The sequence below is a fragment of the Triticum urartu genome, chromosome 4A (genome assembly GCF_056163025.1).
Source record: "Triticum urartu cultivar PI428250 chromosome 4A, HENAU_Tu73, whole genome shotgun sequence".
NCBI lineage: Eukaryota > Viridiplantae > Streptophyta > Magnoliopsida > Poales > Poaceae > Triticum > Triticum urartu.
Genome location: NC_141876.1, coordinates 470,724,703 through 470,746,084, shown reverse-complemented (window position 1 = coordinate 470,746,084; position 21,382 = coordinate 470,724,703).

Sequence of the window (21,382 nt, the reverse complement as noted above, 5' to 3'; positions counted from 1 at the left end):
TTTTCGTCAACCTCTTAATCCGTCTGACTCCGATTATCAGGTCACTTCCCATTCATCATCTGGCGAGTCATTAGCTACCCAGCTGCCGCCACTCAAAACGGTGCTTGGGTAAGCCATACTTATCATAATGCTTCTAGTGTATTACTTTGTAGCATATACTGTACCAACCTTTGTTACTCCTTTCAGGGCCAAGCCTAAGCCAAGCAAGAAGGCTCGCCTAGATAAAGCGGCTGAAGAAGATGCTATTCCTGAACCGGACAGAGTACTCAACCCTGAAGCGGCCATCTGTGAGGATGTGCCAAACGACCCACCACCACAAGATGATGATTTTATTACTGAAGAAAGACATGTTGATACCTCCGGTCCTGTTGACCAGCCCAGAAGCCCCATCCGGATTGAGAAATCCACCAGTCCATCCAAGTCTACTGATAAACTGACGGCCCCAATGCAAACTGGCGACGCCAAGGATGATGAAGTTGTTATTACTGGCATTGGCCATACAGAGCCAAGCAATCCTGTCGCTTTGTCTAAACATACTGCCAAGGAAGAATTTGCTGCCTTTGGCAAGGGCAAGTGGAATGTTGATCTGGTGACTTACGCTGCTCTGAACGCCCAAGACATCCATTCCAGCTATCTGAACCGGCTGTATACCAGTCGTGACTATGAAGTCGGTCTGGTTAACATGATGAAAGATAAATATGAGGTAACTTCCATATGCTCTTTCCTGCTTGTATGCTTCAATTCTTGCTGACTCGCCTAGCCCCCAAGGACCGGTTTGTAATCTTCTTTCACACCGGGACTTACTAATATAAATCTTAAAGCCTCGAAATTCGCTGATGTAGCCCCCAAGGGCCGGTTCAACTTAGTGTAGTTAAACCGGGACTTAAGTAATTAATATCACCGCATCAGAACTTATTTGAACAAATAGCCATTATCCCCCAAGTGCCAAGTTGAATACTTGTATTGAGCTTGGGACTTTATAATCAAGTGAAATATGAAGATCAAATAGGCATTAGCCCCCAAGCGCCAAGTGCATAACTTGTTATGTGGTTGGTGCTTCAATTCTTGCACTACTTGCTGAATCATATAACTGTCTGTATGCAGGCTGAGCTGAAGACAAAAGAGACCCAAGTCGCTGATCTCCAAGAAAATCTGAAGTCCCAACAGACTGAAACCTCAAAAGCAAAAGAGGAGTTGACTAGCGCCTTAAGCGTCATGGAACAGCTTAAGAAGGATTTCAAGAAGGAGCGGGCAAATTGGGCTACTGAAAAATCCGCTTTAACCAAACGAGCGGAAGACGCCGAGGCTGCACTAAAACCGGTGGTGGATGAACTGACCAGCATAAAGCGGCACGTGCATGCCATGACCGCTGCTATCTTTGGTAAGTCGGTTTGATTTCTGAATTGATTCTGCTGTCTTACAGAGCTGCCGGTTTGTTAACCCTTTGTGATATTTCAGGGACACGCATTGGTCATCTGGGGTCAGATGTGCGGAAGAAATTGAAAGCCGCCTATACGTTGATCAAACAACTGTACACTGGTGCACAGCGGATCATCTGTACTGCATCCCACAACAAGCCGGTGCCCACTTTGATTCAGGACACTCTGCAGAAACTGTCGGTGCTTCCTGCCCGGTTTGAAGAGCTAAAGAAATCTGCTGCTCGAACCGGTGCGATCAATGCCTTAATCCGGGCAAAAGCTTGGGTGCCAGATTTTGATCCTATTGAAGCGGCTCAGGGCTATCCCAGTTTGAAGGAAGACGGGTCAGAGTTTAGGGAAGCGGATCTGCGAGCAATAAACCGGGAGGTGCGTCCGCTAGCTTGTCAATTGGCTGAAGAAGCAGACTTGTCTCGTTATCAAGCCCAATATGACAATCAAAACAAGCGAGTAGCTGCACCAATTCATGAAGCAGAAAATCTTATCCCTCCAATCCGTAAGCATACTTACGCTCCCGATATTGAACCGTCGTTGCTGATCCATGATGAAGCTGTCTTTCGAGCATTAATGGGAATCGACTGGAAAACTGTTGATTTCCAGCCGCTGGGTAGAGAAACTGAAGTTGAAGCGGCGCGGGATGACCCACAACCATCAGGCCAGGCTGGTGACCAAGCTTGAACCAGAAGCCGGTTTAAACTGCTTCTCCTTTGAAAAAACAATGATCTTGTTTTGGGCACCGTGTTGCCTTGTAATAAGCTAGCCGATACTCTTGATTTTGATATGCCTTCGTGCATAATTACTGCAACTTGTTCTTCCTTTGGGTGATGAACTTTCCAAAGTATTTTCTGCAATATAAAAATCTTAAAGTGCCACTGCGGTTGTACCGTCACGCGGAGTATGATGTCTGCATATGTGAAATCAAAATATCTGAAATGTAAGCATATGATCAAATCTTTGAGATACACGATACCTGCCATCGTTGGGCATGAAGTTGGCTTAGCCAATCTTGAAACGGAGGTTTCATAAACCCACACTGTTGGAGGAGATAGCAGCTCCTGTATATATATAATGCCGGTTTACCATGTAAACCGTGCCGGGCTATAATAAAGCACCGTGTTACTCCGTAATAGGATGTTAACAAAAAATCAAACCGGGCAAATAGACTCCGGATTAAAAATGAACCGTGTTCCGTCAATTGACAGTGAGAACCGGTTAAAAATTTTGTCGGTTTAAAAAATGCAACAAAAAGAAAGAAATATCTATCAAAGAAGATTGTGAAGCAAAAGCAATGATAAAACCGTTTGCAAAAAGAGGCTTATTTGAGCCAATCAGATGGCGTTATCATGGTCGGACATGACCAAGCTCCCGTTAGGTGTAACTATGGTTCAAGTCAGCCAGGTCCCCAAATGAAACCGTGGCATTTATGCCGATCAAGAGGCATGGCAATGGTTCGGGTTCGACCAAGCCCCCAAGTGATTCTGTGGCCTTAGGCCGATCAAGAGGCGTGACTGGTTCAGACGTGACCAAGTCCCCAAGTGATCTGGTGGCTCTCGCCTATCAAGAGGTGTTGCATTGGTTCGGACACAACCAAGCCCCCAAGTGATATAACATGATGCTTTTGAAAAGCTAACTCAAGGGTAAACCGGAGGCCGCTTTAGAACAACTCCATGTAACCACACATGATGTAAAAGAACAGATACCCTGCTTTAGCTGAGGTTCCAGTTTATTATATTTAATCATAATGTATACATCGTTGTAATATGTACATAAGTAGAGCCAATGGCTCAGGTATAGTAAGGCTGAAGATGAGCTATGTTCCACGGCCTGTTGGTCTCCTCTGATGTACGTGAGTCTTTATGCTCTCGAATATTGATCAGATAATATGACCCGTTGTGCAGATTCTTGCTGACCACGAAAGGTCCCTCCCAAGGTGGGGATAGCTTATGCATATCAGTGTGATCTTGGATGAGCCGAAGCACCAAATCTCCTTCCTGAAAGGCTCTGGTTCTGACTCGGTGACTGTGATAACGATGAAGATCCTGTTGGTAAATCGCCGAGCGGGCGGCTGCTATGTCACGTTCTTCATCCAACAGGTCCAAAGCGTCTTGCCGTGTTGTTTCATTGTCCGCTTCCACATAAGCCGCCACACGAGGTGAGTCCTGGCGGATATCACTGGGTAGAACCGCCTCCGCTCCGTAAACGATGAAGAACGGTATGTATCCTGTTGATCTGTTGGGTGTAGTATTGATGCTCCATAACACAGATGGTAACTCTTCTACCCAACAACCCGGTGTTCTCTGCAAAGGAACCATAAGCCGGGGCTTGATGCCTTTCAAGATCTCTTGATTAGCCCTTTCTGCTTGACCATTGGACTGTGGGTGTGCCACTGATGAAACGTCAAGCCGGATGTGCTCCCGTTTGCAGAACTCCTTCATGGCACCCTTGGACAGATTGGTACCATTATCTGTGATGATACTGTGTGGAAAGCCAAACCAGAAAATCACTTTTTTGATGAACTGAACTGTCGTGGCCACATCACACTTGCTAACAGGTTCTGCCTCCACCCACTTTGTAAACTTGTCAACCGCCACCAGGAGGTGGGTCTTCTTATCTTTGGACCTTTTGAAAGGCCCAACCATATCCAGCCCCCAAGTCGCAAACGGCCAAGTAATTGGAATCATTCTCAATTCTTGAGCCGGCACATGAGCACGTCTTGAAAACTTTTGGCAACCATCACATCGTCTGACCAGATCCTCCGCATCAGCATGAGCAGTTAACCAATAGAAGCCATGGCGAAACGCTTTAGCTACCAAAGATTTTGAACCGGCGTGGTGACCACAATCTCCTTCGTGGATCTCACGCAAAATTTCACAGCCTTCTTCAGGAGACACACAGCGTTGAAACGCCCCTGATACACTGCAATGATGCAACTCGCCATTGACAATAGTCATGGACTTGGACCGCCGGATTATCTGTCGGGCCAGAGTCTCATCCTCTGGTAACTCGCCCCGGTTCATGTATGCCAGGTAAGGAAGCGTCCAATCCGGAATGACATGCAAAGCTGCCACCAATTGAGCCTCCGGATCAGTAATAGCCAAATCCGCTTCACCAGGGAGCTTGACCGACGGGTTGTGTAGTACATCCAGAAAAACATTGGGCGGGACCGGTTTGCGCTGAGAGCCCAGCCGGCTTAAAGCGTCCGCCGCTTCATTCTTCCGTCGGTCCACGTGGTCCACCTGGTAGCCTTTAAAGTGACCTGCAACAATATCCACCTCACGACGATACGTTGCCATGAGTGGGTCCTTGGAATCCCAAGTGCCAGATACTTGTTGAGCCACGAGGTCCGAGTCACCGAAGCACTTAACTCGACTTAGATTCATCTCCTTAGCCATCCGGAGACCATGGAGCAAGGCTTCATACTCAGTTGCATTGTTAGTACAAGGGAACATTAAACGGAGAACGTAACAAAACTTATCACCTCGCGGGGAAGTTAATACAACTCCAGCCCCCGAGCCTTCCAATTGCCTGGATCCGTCAAAATGGATGGTCCAATATGTGTGATCCGGCTTTTCTTCAGGTGCTTGCAGTTCCGTCCAATCATTGATGAAGTCAACAAGTGCTTGAGACTTAACCGCCGTCCGAGGCACATACTTCAATCCGTGCGGCCCAAGCTCTATAGCCCACTTGGCAATCCGGCCAGTCGCTTCCCGGTTCTGGATGATATCCCCCAAAGGAGCAGAACTGACCACCGTAATTGGATGCCCTTGGAAGTATTGCTTAAGCTTCCGGCTTGCCATAAAAACTCCGTACACCAGCTTCTGCCAATGCGGATACCTTTGCTTGGACTCAATGAGTACCTCGCTGATATAATAGACCGGACGTTGAACCGGATGATCCTTACCTGCCTCCTTTCGCTCCACCACAATAGCCACACTGACCGCATGAGCATTAGCAGCAACATATAGCAGTAACGGCTCCTTGTCAATGGGAGCGTCGAGCACAGGCGGATTGGCCAATTGCCGCTTTAAGTCCTCAAATGCTTCATCAGCAGCGGAACTCCAGACGAACTGATCCGTCTTCTTCAACATCTGATACAAAGGGATTGCCTTCTCACCAAGGCGGCTGATAAACTGGCTTAACGCAGCAATCCGGCCTGCCAGGCGTTGAACATCATTGATACACTTCGGTTTAGCCAGGGAGGTGATGGCTGTGATCTTCTCCGGATTAGCCTCAATTCCCCTGTTGGACACCAGAAAACCCAATAAATTGCCCGCCGGTACACCAAAGACACACTTGTCCGGATTAAGCATCATCTTGTACGTCCTCAGGTTATCAAAGGTTTCCTTCAAATCGTCAACCAGAGTCTCCTTCTCCCTGGACTTAACCACGATATCATCCACGTAAGCATGTACATTACGGCCAATCTGCTTGTGAAGACAATTTTGTACACACCATTGATAAGTTGCCTAGGCACTCTTGAGCCCAAAGGGCATAGACACATAGCAGAAGGCTCCAAAGGGAGTTATGAATGCCGTCTTCTCCTGGTCCTTAACTGCCATTTTGATCTGATGATAGCCAGAATATGCATCCAAAAAACTTAAACGCTCACAACCCGCCGTAGCATCAATAATTTGATCAATACGGGGGAGGGCAAAAGGATCTGCTGGACAAGCCTTATTAAGATCTATGTAATCCACACACATGCGCCAGGTGTCGTTTTTCTTAAGGACTAGCACCGGATTGGAAAGCCACTCAGGGTGAAAAACTTCAACAATAAAACCAGCTGCTAAGAGCCTGGCTACCTCTTCTCCAATCGCCTTGCGTCTTTCTTTGTTAAATCGGCGGAGGAACTATTTCACCGGTTTGTATTTAGGATCCACATTAAGGGTGTGCTCAGCGAGTTGCCTCGGTACACCTGGCATGTCAGAGGGCTTCCATGCAAAAATGTCCTGATTCTCATGGATGAACTCGATGAGCGTGCTTTCCTATTTCGGATCCAAGTTGGCAATGATGCTGAACTGCTTGGATGAATCGCCAGGTACGAAGTAAAAAAGCTTAGTTTCTGCTGCCGATTTGAACTTTAGGGCCGGATCATGCTCTGTAGTTGGCTTCTTTAATGGAGTCATGTCCGCCAGATCAACATTGTCCTTATAATACTTCAGCTCCTCGGTGGCACAAACCGACTCTGCGTAGGCCGCATCTCCTTCCTCGCACTCCAAAGCGATTTTATGGCTTCCGTGAACCGTTATTGTCCCCTTGTGACCCGGCATCTTGAGCTGCAAATACACATAACAGGGCCGTGCCATAAACTTGGCATAGGCCGGCCGCCCAAACAGGGCGTGATATGGACTTTGGATTTTCACCACTTCAAACGTCAATGTCTCCGGCCTGGAATCATGATCATCTCCAAAGGCCACTTCCAGAGCTATCTTACCAATAGGATATGCTGACTTGCTAGGTACCACACCGTGGAACACCGTATTAGACGGTTTGAGATTTTTATCTGTTAGTCCCATACGACGGAAGGTCTCATAGTACAAGATATTAATCCTGCTCCCTCCATCCATGAGCACCTTGGTGAACTTGTAACCTCCCACCTGAGGCGCCACCACCAGAGCCAACTGACTCGGATTATCAACCTGGGGAGGGTGATCCTCTCTGCTCCATATGATTGGTTGTTCAGACCAGCGTAGATAACGGGGCACAGCCGGTTCAACAGAGTTGACTGCCCGCCTCTAAACCTTCCGGTCTCGCTTGTCCAAGCTAGTGGTGAAGACATGGTACTGCCCACTATTCAACTGCTTTGGGTTGCTCTGGTAACCTGACTGTTGCTGCTGCTAGTTGTAACTACCCTAGTTGTTCTGATTATTTTGATTATTGTGTCCGCCCGGATTACCATTAAATCCTAAACCGGAATTTCCTCCACCGTAACCCGGCCCGGATCCTGAGCCACCACCGGAGCCGTGATCATACCGGAAAGCATTAGAATTCTTGAACTCCTGCATAATGAAGAAATCCTTCCAAAGGTGGTTTGCTGGCACCTCCTTCATTCCATGTCTTGGACAGGGCTGGCTCAGTAGATAATTTAGGCGGTCCGGGTTAGGGTTGGGTGCTCCATTGCGATTTGGCGGTTTACCCCTGCGTCGCTGGCCCTTGTCCTGCGCGTTGGTGTTAGCCACAAAGTCCATGTTACCATCCGCTTTACGCTTGCCTCCGCCACCATTGCCTGCCAAGTGATGTTGCTGACCTTTGGAGTTGCTGTTCCTCTTTCCCTTCCCTGCCTTGTCATCATCAGATTCGGGATCCTTGGTACTATCAGAATCAGCATACTTTACCAAAGCAGCCATGAGGGTCCCCATGTCAGTGCAATGGCGCTTCATCCGTCCCAACTTCAGCTTTAGGGGCCCAAACCGGCAGTTGCCTTCAAGGGTTAAGACTGCGGTGTCAGCGTTGATGCGGTCTGATGAATGCAACACTTGTGAGACCCGGCGCACCCAATGAGTCGTCGATTCTCCTTCCTCCTGGACACAGGCAGCTAAGTCCACTATCGACATAGGCTGCTTACATGTATCCTTGAAATTACTGATAAACCGGGCTCGTAATTGGGCCCATGAACTGATAGAGTTGGCCGGTAAGCTTTTTAACCAAGTGCGGGCCGTTCCTTCAAGCATCATGGTGAAGTACTTCGCACATGCCGCATCATCCACATCAAGCATCTCCATGTCCATCTCATAGCTCTCCACCCATGTCTCTGGGGGTTGATCCGCCGTGTAATTTGGTACCTTGCGCGGGCCCTTGAAATCTTGGACAGGCGCACATTGCGTAAAGCGGGGACAAGGCAAGGCACCCCCAAAGAGCTAGAAGTAACACCGGGTTCGACCGAAATAGTTGGATGAACCGGCGTAAGCTGCCGAGCCTGATATTGTGCGGCTAACTCGGCCTCCCTGCGTGCTCAGGCCCGGTCCACCACTTCCTGAGCGTTATCAGCACCACCCGCCGGGTTGTTGCCGCGGGATGCTCCACGTCATTCATTACTTGACACTGTTGGTTCATCCATACGCCTGCTATAGCTCCGGCTTGGACGAGGGGTCGAGTGGATCCGGTCGCGGCTGTAGGAGTACGCTTCCTGTTGGACCAAAGCTGTCCTAAGAAGCTCCTTGACCCGTCATGTCTCTACCGCCTGCGGCGAGTCACCTTCAATTGGAATGGCCTCCAGCCGTGCAGCAGCGGCAACGAGATTGTCCATTGGGTTGTAGTAGTGACTCGGAGGTGTTGAAACAGCCTAAGGTATAACAGTGTTTTGACGAGGCGGATTCATCGGACGGGGCTGAACCGGCGCACCGGTCCCCGGAGCTTCCGGCTGGTTTCCCTCCAGCGGATTGCTGGTTCCTGCTCCTGGGGTGTTGAAAAGGTCTCTGGCCTCGAAAGCCGAAGGCAAACGGGATCGGTACTTCCTCTTCATGACTTCATGCGACACATTCTGGTCCAACATGAGCCTGTAGGCTTGTGCATCTAAAGCGGCCCGCTCTGTGGTCATCCTGGCATTCTCAGCTGCCAGGTCCGCCTTGGCTTGGGTGATCTGTTCCTTCACCTTTGCAATCTCCGCGTTGTGGACTTCCTGATCCGCCGGATTAGCTTCTGCCATAAGCACAGCCAATGCATCAAATAGATCTGATAGAACTTGAGCCGGCGGGCGTGCAGAGCTTCCTGCCCCGGCAGCTGTTGCTGCTGTTGAACCGGAGGTTATTGGCGTAGCGGTTGAATAATGAAGCGCTGCTTGTGTGCCGGCCATGAATATTCCAACTCGGTTGGGTAGATCAGAGGGGTCCGGAATACTGTCGCCATCGGAACAGCCCCCAATCCGGCCATCTTGTAGCTGATATAGAGATTCGGTTTCTCCGGTTGATGACTTGTCGCCGGAATAAACGACGGTCTCACCGCGAGATTCCGATGCATCCTCGTAACTTCCTCCATGGATGACTCCCACGAAGGCACGCTTCACGGCCGGTTTAACCCGGGCGGACCATGCACGCTGAGCCGTTTCGACGAGGTCGGTGCAGATGTCCGGCTCGGGGCCCGGTTCACCGATCTTGCCGATGAAAACGTGTATGCCACCAAAGGGGACCCGGTGCCCGTACTCAACTGAGCCGGCCTCGAGGCCCCAGCCTGCATCATCGATGTAGAGCTTGCCGCGACAACTCTTAGTCATCTGGCCCACAGCGTAGCCCTCGAGTCCTTCAAAGCGGCCCTCCAAGAACTTGAAACCATCGTGCGATAGCCCCACGGTGGGTGCCAGCTGTCATGGTTTTGTCACGACAGATGTCCTAGAGAAAGGACTTAGTCGTGGAGCCATCGCGACAGGTTAGCTTGAAGGGGTTAAAGAGGACACAGGGACGCAAGAGAGTTTATACTAGTTCGGCCCCTTCGATGAAGGTAAAAGCCTACGTCTAGTTGTGATGGGATTGATGGGGTTTCGATGACTAGGGAGCAAACAAGCTTCGCCTATGTCTCGAGTTGTTGTCTGTTGTCTGAACCGCCGCCGGGTCGTCCCCTTATATACATGGGTGACGCCCGTCGGTTCACAGATTCCCAATACCGGCTCATAGATGTGTCCGGTTTGGTCTCTACTTATTCCTAACTTACAATACAAGTTACATACCAACACCGGTTTATGGCTACAGGCCTTGAACCGACTATGGGCCTTGAGCCCTCATCTGCCTTCTTGGGTTTCAACATAGTTAACTACTGAAGAAGTTAACCCGGCCCAGATAGGCCGGTTTACGCCCAGTAGTGATATCCTCAACAGCCACCGACCCCCTTGATAGTGTTGTGCCTTGTGTTAGTCCTTCTTGTCCTTGCCTTAGTTGGTTTTCTTAGGCGCTAGGTGTTGGGGTCTCCAAGTGTGGTTTTCTTTCATTTTCTTTTTGTTTTTTTGTTGGCTTCTTGGAGATCCACCTTTTTCCCCGTGCCTCCTCTACCCCAAGCCTTCCCTTCCTCAAGCCATCTAGTCAAATTGCACACACTTGACCATGGCTTTGGTGATGGTGACCAGGTGGTACAACCAGGGTCACAGGCGGTTCTACCGCTGGTGCTCTCCAGGCGGTCTCCCAGCGGTGGTTGAGCGGTTCCACTGCTCAACCACTGGGCTGCCCGTCTGGCCGGTTCTACCGGTTGGTTACGGCGGTACTACCGCTGCCTCTTCGCGACGGAAGTACCGCCCGCAACCACTTGCTCGTACCAGGCAGCGGTACAACCGCTTCCTTGAGCGGTACAACCGCCGCGCGACTTTGGGCCTATATATTCCCGTCGGGGCTGGTGGGGGTTTCTTTTCTCTCTCCCCCAGCCCTTCCCATCTTGTGCCCTAGCCGCCGGCTGCCATTGCCTCTGCCCCGGAGTGCTTCTCGCGCTTCGGATCTGTGGGGTCTCCGTGGATCCTCTCCAAGGAGGCGTCCTCCTTCCCGATTTCTTCCCATGGATACTGGTAATGCCCCATTGTCCTTCGTTCTTCGTTCTAGGGTTTGTTCCCCTTGTTCTAGGGCATTACTTGACATTCCGCGTTTATTGTTTAAACTATTGGGTAAAATATATCCCTTTTTGCCTCCTGCTTAGATTGCACGTCTTTGAGAGTAGAATATGGCTAGTATGATTCATATTCCGCAGTTAAATCTAGTCCCTACCAGTAGTACCACTGTTAAGCGGTTCTACCGCCTCTGCAGGCGGTAAAACCGCTGGAGCGGTACTACCGGTAGGAGAACCGGTTCAACCGGGATATCTGCACCATGTAGCCCTGTTTTATTTTCTAAGTTCGTGCAATATATCTTTTCTTCTATTTGTGTGTGCAATCCTCTCATCTTTGCTGGGTTTCTTGTGTTGTCCTTGTGCGTGTGTTCAGGTGGCTCTAGTTCTTGCTCTGCTCCTCGCAAGACCAAGAAGAGGGCACGATGGACCTTGCGTCCAGTTGTGTATGATGGCAAAGAAGAGGTTGTGATTCCCACCAAGCCCACTCGTCGTGAGAAGTCTGCCGGTGCCAAGCAACATGTGGTTTTGCCCTTGCATCGTTGGAAAGCCAAGGATTGGGAAGCTTTTCACTCGAAGAATCCTTATGAGGTTCCCATTGCTCCTCGTTGGACCACTATTCAGTTCCGGAATGAGATGCAAGTGCGGATTGTTCATGAACTCTTTGAGAACAACAAGAACAGGTATGCCAAGCAGTGGACCATCGATCTTGACCATTGGAGGAACAACTTGGAGTATTTTTGTGAGCCACTGGCTCTATGTGAGGAGTTTGATATTGTCAAGCTCATGTTTGTCAACTGTGATTTTGATGTTCAACTCGTCCATCAGTTCTATGCCACGGTTCACTTTGGAGAAGATGACGTGCGCACTCTCACTTTCATGTGTCGTGATGAGCTCTTTCAAGTTCCCTGGAGGGCCTTTTGCAATGCTATTGGGTATGACAATACCGGTCTGGAAGGTAGAGGTGGCATTCTCCCTCATGACCATCCTGAGTCTATGCCTAAGGAGAAGCTTGCCCCTCTGTACATTCAGGGTCGTGGTATTATTGGAGAATATAAGGATTTGGTGAAGGTCTAGGACATCATGCATCGTGTGTTTCACAATGTGCTTCTGCCCAAGGTGGGAAATCAAGATGAAATCCATGGCTATCTTGTTGACTTGATGGTTGCAATGAAGACCAAGGTGGGTTCTGGGGAAACGTTTGACGTGTCCAACTGGCTGTGGCACGAGATGTACAACATGGTCATCTATAGGAAGGTCCCCATTTATGCTCCGTTTGTCATGTGCTTTCTAAACTCAGTATGGGAGGTTCGCCGTCCTGGAGAGGCTCTCACCTCTCTCGATAATCTCACTGTTCATGAGGTCAAGCTTCTTAAGAAGAAGAAGCATGCCGAGCCTCGCTTCCCTGCCAATGCTCCTGAGGATGTCTATGCCACTTCTAACGATGAGGACTTTGAGATGGAGCCAGGGGACAAGCCCTCTTGGGTGGACAAGCTCACTGCCAAGGTGAAGAAGACTTTCTGCCTCTAGTCTGACATCCAGAAGAGGATGTATGAGGCCCATGTCAATGAGAAGCATGCCCGGTGTTGCCAAATTGCAATGATGAAGCACCTCAATATGCCGGTCCAGAGTGGCTCTGAGAAGAGCATCACACTGGAGGAGCATTGGATATCTACCCACAGCACTTGGTATGATGATGAATCTCCTCCCCATCCATCCACATCCTTTGCTGAAGCTAATGATTCCGTGGAGGAATCCGATCAAGACGTTGTTGACGAGTCTGATGATGATGCGGGTCCAGATGCTACCGAGGAGTCGGAGGAGGATGATTGAGCCTTGGGACGCTAGCTTCGCTCTTTTTCCTTTTTGGTGTCTTGATGCCAAAGGGGGAGAGACGGGATTTGCATGGGTTTTATTTGCCTTGTTGCTTGTGTTTTTCCTTTTCCGTCGTTTGTGTTGAACTTTGGCCTGTGAACCTTGTTGCTTATCTCTGCTTGCGTGGTGTAAGACATGTGCGTATCTAGCTATCTATCTTTATTTTCTGTGATATTGTTGTGTATTCCATTATTATCTTTACCTTCATATTATGGTCTTATTGCTCACCATGTTTAGTAGGAGTGGCGAGTCTATAAAATCTAGGGGGAGTCTCGTCCCTAATATGTGCTCTCAAATAGCCTTCTCAATTTGGGGCACACATCTAGGGGGAGTCCCGTCTACATTTTCTAGACTTTTCACTTGCAAATCGTGGTGTTGTCATCATCCACTGTCGGCGTTCTGGGAACGGGGGTCCCCAGACTTGCCTGTCTACGGCCTGCGGCGTGGCTCAAAGGGGGGCCCAGCACGGCCCATCTTCATCAACACAAACCCAAGACCCTTGCGAGGGGCCAAGCCTCGCGGGGCAGACGACACGGAGCTTCCTCGGGCACGGCCTCATCAGGCTGGCTCGCGAGGAGGCGGAGAGATCAAGGCGAGGTACCTCACGAGGTGCCCGTGACGCAAGCCATGACGACCAAGGGCGCCAGGCAGGCGCCAGCCCACGCAGTGTCCTCCTTTCCTCTTTGGTGCAAAGGGAGCAAGCGCAGGCAAGAGCATCAAGCAAAGGCACCCGTTTCGATGCAACGAGACCAAGACCAGTCCAACGGCAGGGAGGAAGTCATTGTGGAGCCCAAGCCAGCGTCATCACCAGAGCCTTTGGCAGGCGAGGACCAACTTTAGTTAGGATAAGTGTACCAGATGTTCCCCTCCAAAATGGCCAATTGTTGGCACCCTTCCCGCTCAATATTTGGGAAGAGGCCCAGGGCCTTTGCCTATAAATAGGGCTAGCCACCCACAGAAGAGGGGGATCGAGACCGAGATCGGATCGCAATCGAGAAGAGAGAGAGAGAGAAGGGTGACTGAACTCCTCCTAGCAGTTTGTCGCCCCAGCCAAGAACAGACCCTCGCGAGGCTGTTCCTCCTTGTATTGCTCATCATCATCAGCCCAAGAGGCAATCCACCACACCACACACTGGAGTAGGGTATTACACCACAACGGTGGCCCGAACTAGTATAAACCCTGTGTCTCTTGTGTTGTTCTTTCCATAGCTTAGATCTTAGCGAGGCGGAGGGGTGCAGGTAGGTAGAAGGCGAAATCTCCGCACGCACCCTAGTGTTCGAACCTCAAGGGTCTGCCGGAACCCGAAATCTGACATTTGGCGCGCCAGGTAGGGGGTGCATCGGAGTTCTCCCTTCCGCCACCGCCACGACCTGCCTCGCGATGAGTAGCGCGTCGCCCGCTCCGGCCGCTGGCGCCAGCACGGGGGCCAGGGGCTCCGAGCCCTGGCCCCGGCCCTGCAACGGGTACGGTGGCCGGACAAGTTCAAGCCAACGACGCCGCCGTGCTACAGCGGCGCGACTGATCCGCTGGCCTTCTTGCTGGCGTACGAGGAGGCCATCCTCAAACCTGGAGGTGACGATAGGGTCATGGCAAACTGGCTCCCCACGGCCCTCACCGGCGCTCCGCGCGCATGGCTGCTCCACCTGCCGGCAGCCTCCGTGGCCTCTTGGGAAGAGCTCTGCAGCCTCTTCCCCGCCCACCACGCTACACCAACACCCCCGATCGCCGCGGCCCTCCTGGGCAGCTCGCAGGCGCCGCCTACAAGTCACCACGTCAAGCCGTTCATCCACCGGGTCAGCGCCGCTTCCACGCGGCAGGGGGCTCTCCCGGACCAGGCGGCGCCCAAGGCCGGCCTGACCTTCAGCTCGGAGGACCACCCCTCCAACTCGGTCTGCTCGGGTGCGCTCCCCATGCTGTGCACCCCCACCATCTGCCAGGTGGCCGTCGCCAGAACTCTCATCGATGGCGGTGCGGGCCTTAGCGTGCTCTCAGTTGAAGCCTTCAACCTCCTCTGCATACCCATGGAACGGCTGCAACCCAGCCGACCCTTCTCAGGCGTTGGGGGCGGATCATCCAGCTCCTTGGGACAGATCCGGCTCCCAGTAACCTTCGGCACCTACAACAACTTCCGCACGGAGCTGGTCGACTTCGACATCGCCCCCATCGGCCTCCCCTACAACGCCATCCTCGGCTACCCAGCGCTGGCCCAGTTCATGGCCGCGACGCACCCGACGTACAACCTCATGAAGATGCCCGAGAGCAGCAGTGTCCTCACCGTGCACGGGGACACCGGAGACGCGCTGCGAGTGCTCAAGCTCGCCTTCAAGACGGCGGCGTCGGCACAGCCCGCCGGCTCGGAGACCCCCGAACCCAAGGGGGCTGCACCCGCCAAGAAGAAACAGTTGTTCACCCAAGACAAGGCAGAAACCAAGCAGATACCCGTCGATGAGGACGTGTCCACCCATGCCACTTTCACCATAGGCACCAACCTCGAGCCCGAGCAGGAGGAGGCCCTGGTCAGGTTCCTGCGCGCAAACAAGAAGGTATTCGCTTGGGAGCCTGACCAGTTAGCGGGGATCCCTAGGAGCATAATCGAGCATCACCTCAACGTGTGCCCCAACGTGCGCCCTGTGAAGCGGAAGGCAAGGCGGCAGTCCATAGAAAAGCAGGCCTTCATCGTCCAAGAGACCCGCAAACTAGAAGCCGCTGGGGTCATTCGCGAGGTCCGATACCCGGATTGGTTGGCCAACCCTGTCGTTGTACCAAAGAAGGGAGGGAAGGAGCGCATGTGTGTCGACTTCACCAACCTCAACAAGGCATGCCCGCAAGATCCGTTCCCGCTCCCCCGCATCGACCAGATCGTCGATTCCACCACAGAATGCGACCTGCTATGCTTCTTGGATGCCTTCTCTGGGTATCACCAGATCAAGATGGTGGTAGAAGACATCGAAAAGACAGCCTTCCTAACCCCGTGTGGGGTGTACTGCTACACGTGCATGCCATTCGGGCTGCGTAACGCAGGGGCGACCTTTCAGCGGCTGATGCACATCACCTTGGGCCCGCAGCTCGGGAAGAATGTTGAGGCTTACGTCGATGACATTGTGGTGAAGTCTCGGGAGGCCAGGACCCTGATACAAGACCTGGAGGAAACCTTCGCGAGCCTCAACGCAGTGAACCTGTGGCTCAACCCAGAGAAGTGTGTGTTCGGAGTCCCCTCGGGCAAGCTCTTGGGTTTCCTCGTGTCCCACCGAGGCATCGAGACTAACCCGGAAAAGGTCAAGGCGGTCGAGGACATGAGCCCGCCAAAGACCCTCAGAGAAATGCAGAAGCTCACTGGGCGCGTGACCGCGCTGGGGCGCTTCATCTCCAAGTTGGGGGAGCGAGCACTGCCCTTCTTCCAGCTAATGAAGAAAAAGGGGCCCTTTGAATGGACTGAAGAGGCCGACAAGGCGTTCCAAGATCTCAAGAGATACCTGACCAGCCCTCCGGTCATGGTGGCCTCGCGCCCTCAAGAGCCCCTGGTGCTTTACCTCGCCGCCACTCCCTACTCCGCCAGCGCAGCCCTAGTGGCGGTTAGGGAGGAGCGTCGAATCAAAACCACAGCAGCAGCCCGGGACAAGGCAAAACAGGAACAAGGAAGGCCCATAGAAACCGCCACCAAGGCTGAGGAGGATCAGCCGCCACAGAGGAGTGCACCGGAGGCGGAAGAGGCCCCTCTCCCAGATGGCCAGCCTCAGGAGGCCTCATCGCCTCAGGAGGCGCCATGGTCCCCGGAGGGCGCCACCAGCACTGACGCACCCAACCTCGTTGAGCACCTAGTGTACTTCATCAGCACGGTGTTGCGGGACGCGAGGGCATGGTACCCCATGCCTCAGAAGCTCCTCCTCGTGCTACTAGTGGCCTCGCGCAAGCTGTGGCACTATTTTCAGGGTCACCCCATCAAGGTCGTCTCGTCATACCCCCTGGAGAGAGTGCTCAGGAGCCCTAACTCAGCTGGAAGGGTCGCTGAGTGGAACATAGAACTGCAAGTGTTTCAGCTCGAATTCAGCACGACCAGAGTCATCAAGGGGGCAGCATTAGCGGATTTTGTGGCAGAATGGACGGAGGCACTAGGCCTCAAGGCCGACGAGGATCGGTCCCTCTCCCTGGGAAGCGAGGCGCCAGAAGGCTGGGTCATGTACTTCGATGGGGCGTTCTCCAGGCATGGCGCTGGGGCTGGGGCGGTGCTTATATCGCCTACTCAGGATAAGCTCTACTACGCTGTACAGCTCTGTTTCCAGCAAGGTAAAAGGTCTCCAACAACATAGCGGAGTATGAAGGTTTAATAGCGGGCTTGAAGGCCGTAGCTGCCCTGGGGGTGAAACGCCTCACCATCAAGGGCGATTCGCAGCTCCTTGTCAATTTCTCCAACAAGGTGTACGAGCCGAAAGATGAGCACATGGAAGCCTACCTTGCGGAGGTCCGCAGGATGGAGAAGCAGTTCTGGGGGTTGGAGTTGCAGCATGTGCCCCGTGGCACCAATCAGGAGGCCGACGACATCGCCAAACGGGCGTCCAGGTGGTTACCTCAGGAGCCTGGCGTCTTTGAGGAGCGGCTCTTCAAGCCCTCAGCCCTACCGTCCTTGTCAAACACGGCTCAGCCTCAGGAGGAGCTCCCCCAGCCACCTGCCTCAGGAGCCCCGGTCTGTGGCCCGGCCTCAGGAACACGCCTGCTCCTGACGATGGAACCTCAGGAGGGGTGCTGGATCAAGGAGCTCTGGAGTTACTTAACACAAGGGACCCTGCCGGAGAAGGAGGAGGAAGCGGAGCGTGTGGCACGGTAGGCCACGGCATACTGCATCAAGGATGGAGAGCTCTACCGGAAGCGACCAAACGATGTATCCCTGCGCTGCATCTCTAGGGAGCAAGGAAAGGAACTTCTAGAAGATATACACGGCAGAGACTATGGACACCATTCATCATCACGGACCCTCGTTGGCAAGGCGTTCCGCAGTGGGTTTTATTGGCTCACCGCACTCAATGACGCCGTCGAACTGGTGAAAGATTGTGAGGCCTGCCAGTTCCACGCCAAGCAAATCCATCAGCTGGCAGGAGGCCTGCAGACTATACCCCTTTCGTGGCCATTCGCAGTCTGGGGGCTGGACATCCTGGGCCCGTTTCCTCGGGCGCCAGGGGGCTACCGCTACCTCTACGTCGCCGTGGACAAGTTCACCAAGTGGGCTGAAGTAGAGGCCGTCCGCACCATCCCCGCGGGTTCCGCGGTCAAGTTCATCAGGGGCATCGTGAGCCGGTTCAGGGTGCCGAACCGCATCATCACAGACAATGGTTCGCAGTTCACTAGTAACCTCTTCAAAACATACTGTGCTAACCTTGGAACGCAGATATGCTACGCTTCGGTGGCGCACCCCCGAAACAACGGCCAGGCCGAGCGGGCCAACACAGAGGTCCTGAGGGGCCTCAAGACCAGGACGTTCAAGAAGAAGCTGGAGGCCTGTGGCAGAGGTTGGTACGATGAGCTTCAGTCCGTGTTGTGGTCCATCCGCACAACCGCGACTAAGCCGACTGGAGAGACCCCGTTCTTCCTGGTCTACGGAGCAGAAGCGGTCCTCCCTCATGAGGTCAAACATTGCTCCGTGCGGGTCCTGGCGTTCGACAAGGCGCAGCAAGATGCCATGCGGGGGATGGACCTCGTGCTGGGGGAGGAATGTCGCCGAGAAGCCGCGCTGCAAGCAGCGAGGTACCAACAAGCACTGCGACGATATCACTGCCGCAACATCCGCCCCAGAACTCTCGAGGTAGGAGACCTCGTGCTCAGGCGGGTTCTCTCCAGGGAGGGACTGCACAAGCTCTCTCCCATGTGGGAGGGCCCGTTCAAGGTTGTTCATGTTTCCAGGCCCGGCTCTGCGCGCTTGGAGACTCAGGAGGGGGTGCCGGTCCAGAACGCATGGAACATCCAGCACCTCCGGAGGTTCTACCCCTAAAAAGGCCTAGAGCCTGTGAAGAAGGCGAATGCCTGTGAAGCTGTCGCGTTTTGGAAAAGGCCCAGAGCCTGTGAAGAAGGCGAATGCCTGTGAAGCTGTCGCGTTTTGGAAAAGGCCCAGAGCCTGTGAAGAAAGCGAATGCCTGTGAAGATTATCCTTTTTGGAAAAGGCCCAGAGCCTGTGAAGAAGGCGAATGCCTATGAAGCTGTCGCGTTTTGGAAAAGGCCCATAGCCTGTGAAGAAGGCGAATGCCTGTGAAGATTATCCTTTTTGGAAAATGCCCAGAGCCTGTGAAGAAGGCGAATGCCTGTGAAGTTGTCGCGTTTTGGAAAAGGCCCGGAGCCTGTGAAGAGGGCAAATGCCCGTGAAGCCTACTTCCCCCAAGAAAGGCCCGGAGCCTGTGAAGAAGGCCAACGCCTGTGAAGCTCGCCGCCCGTGACACTCTCACGTAATAATGAGTTGGGGCTGTACACGCCCCGGAGTCTCAGGAGCGCCGGCCTCAGGCCCTGGGGCTCCCTCCCACGCCCAGTGGCAGCACTTAGCTCCGCGCTGGTGAGAAAACGTCGAAGACTAGATTAGGTGCCGGACACAGCTTTTTCATTTGCTTTCCGCAGTTGGCTTGTTCATTCTCATTCGAAGTTTTATTGAAGTTGTTGCCATCTTTGGCTCGTGGTTCTTTGACTTTTCACTCTCCTGCCTCGATTTCTATTATGCAAGGCCTTGCGAGGGGGGCAGCTGAGCGCCCTCGTGAGTGTTCCTGTCCTAGTCGTTCAAAGGTTTCGCGACCTGTGTCCATTACAGGAGCACCCCTCCAGTCCGTGCCCCACGGGCACCGCGACATGAACACAGGGCCTAGGTCGGTCGCCCTCCCCACGGCTGGGGCCGGGAACTATCCACGCGCAGGCACGTAGCCGGAAGGCACGATAACGGAAGCAAAGCGATGATTAACAGCAATAACCCAAACACGTCCCCGCGGGGCTCCACGCTACTGTCTTTTTACGCAGGAAAAAGGAAAAGAAAGAACAAATCAGGCGCAGCTCGCCTCACACCGGCCTGCAGGGAAGGCTTGAGCTGCCTCCGGGGCTCAGGAAGATTCCCTCTCGCGCTTCACCGAAACGCGACAGCGGGCAGACATGCTACCACCTCCCAAGCAGGTACGACGGCGTGGGGGCTGACCGCGGTCATCACTAGAAGAGTCGCCGCCTGAAGAAGAACCGGTGAAGCTTGGGGAACCCTGAGCGCCGCCAATCACGCGAGCGCTGCCCTCTCCATCATCGCCGGGGCTGGGTCCCCGGCCGCGGTCGTCGTCCTCAGGACAGCACCCTGCACGGCGACCATCTTCCCTAAACACCCTCACGTAGAGGGTGGCATCGCCGTCAAACTTGAAGTGCAGGGTGCACCGACGGCTCAGGCCACGCGCGCGGGCAAACGTCTGCCAACCGCGGGTCAAGGCCAGGCTCCCGGCTGCGGAGAACTCCAGTGAAGCCCATGAGGCCCGGCTGCAGCAGCCGTCTGCCTGAAGCCAGAGGCCGCCCGGGGCGCCGGCCGGGAGCTCGCCGAGGAGGAAGCGAGGAAGTTGAAGCCGGGTGCTAGTCGGCTCCGCCGACCACACAACGAACTCTGGCAGCACCTCTGCAGCATGAAAGCGCGGCCTAGGGGGACGTGCGACCGAAGCGCGCCCCCCGGCCGCAGCAGTCCGCCCGTCACCGTGCTGGAAATCGTCTCCACGGCCGTGGGGAGCTGCCGTGGTGGCCACAGGATATTTGCGAGGGCGCGCTCGGCCGCGCTTGGGCGGGGGAGAGGCAGGCTCAACCTGGCGATCCTTCCCCTTCTCTGCGGCCGAGAACCTCCTCGACGGGGCCATGAAGAAGAAGGAGAAGCAAGGGGGAATGAACTGGAAGGGCGCGCGCCGATCCGTACTTATAACCGGCGAGGGCCAACCGTTGGTCCCCACGATCGCAGGTAATCATGACCCGCTTTGCATGCAGGGACTTGTCCAATCCATGCAGTTGCCGAGGCACCGTCGAGAAGTGGAGACGCCCACGTCCAATCAACCGCCACGCGGCGCCCAAGGCCGCAGGCTGTTAGGGCCCGCGGCGCTTCGCACTTGCCCTTTCGCCTCCCTGCACGGCCAAGTCCGGGCGCGCCTTGGGCCCGGGGCTACTGTCGGCATTCTTGGAACGGGGGTCCCTAGACTTGCCTGCCTGCGGCCTGCGGCGTGGCTCAAAGGGGGCCCAGCACGGCCCATCTTCATCAACACAAACCCAAGACCCTCGCGAGGGGCCAAGCCTCGCGGGGCGGATGACACGGAGCTTCCTCGGGCACGGCCTCATCAGGCTGGCTCGCGAGGAGGCGAAGAGATCAAGACGAGGTACCTCATGAGGTGCCCGTGACGCAAGCCATGACGACCAAGGGCGCCAGGCGGGAGCTAGCCCGCACAGTGTCCTCCTTTCATCTTTTGTGCAAAGGGAGCAACCACAGGCGAGAGCATCAAGCAAAGGCACCCGTTTCGGTGCAATGAGACCAAGACCAGTCCAACGGCAGGGAGGAAGTCATTGTGGAGTCCAAGCCAGC